The sequence below is a fragment of the Arachis ipaensis genome, chromosome B07 (assembly GCF_000816755.2).
Source record: "Arachis ipaensis cultivar K30076 chromosome B07, Araip1.1, whole genome shotgun sequence".
Lineage (NCBI taxonomy): Eukaryota > Viridiplantae > Streptophyta > Magnoliopsida > Fabales > Fabaceae > Arachis > Arachis ipaensis.
Window position 1 is genome coordinate 59716809 of NC_029791.2, and position 865 is coordinate 59717673.

Sequence of the window (865 nt, forward strand, 5' to 3'; positions counted from 1 at the left end):
ATTTAAAACAATTAATATTTTTAACAATTTTTATTCCAAAAAATTAATATGTTCATAATTAATTCTTAAAGGATATTCTTTCAAAATGAAAATGTCCCAATTATTAAAATGTATCTCAAAGATGTATTTAACAAATTAGTCTCAAATACGTTACTATATACATTTTTAAGAACTAATCGGTCATATATATATCGAGAGTGCAGATAGGGTTCAAATTTAGAAGTTTTTAACCTGTAGACCAGGTAAGATAGGAATGAATTTTAGAGAGATTTTAAACCTATGGATATATATGATTAGGGTGGAGACCAAACCCTATTCAACCCATTGCTAACTTTATATTTGGCTCAAAATATACATTCTGGAGACATAATTATTGGGCCACGAGATTATATCACACTAAATACAGGAAAATTTGGTATAGATTTCTCTCATATTTAGGGAAGGACAAAAACTCGTTAAAACGAGTATCCACGAGGGCTAATCCGTAACAGGGACAAAATGGAGATCTGCTATGTCTTCATGGGATGAAAATCTATCCCTACGAATGAACAGAGAAAGAGACGGAGAATAAGTTTTCACACTACAAATATCTTCTAAATTCTCATGACGTGAAATTATAATATAATCCTTGATTCTGTTTATATGAGAACCTAAAATTCGAATTATAGTTATTATTGATTTTGGTAATATGAAATTTAAACAATATTATTCTAGAAATGTGACATATCATACATGAATATATAATTTAGATTTTTGAAATGGTTGATATTGAATGATTTTTATATTATATTTTAACTTTATTTTGTATTTTTTAATTAATAAAGTATAAATTTTAACTTTTAAGTTAAATTATATTGGATTATAT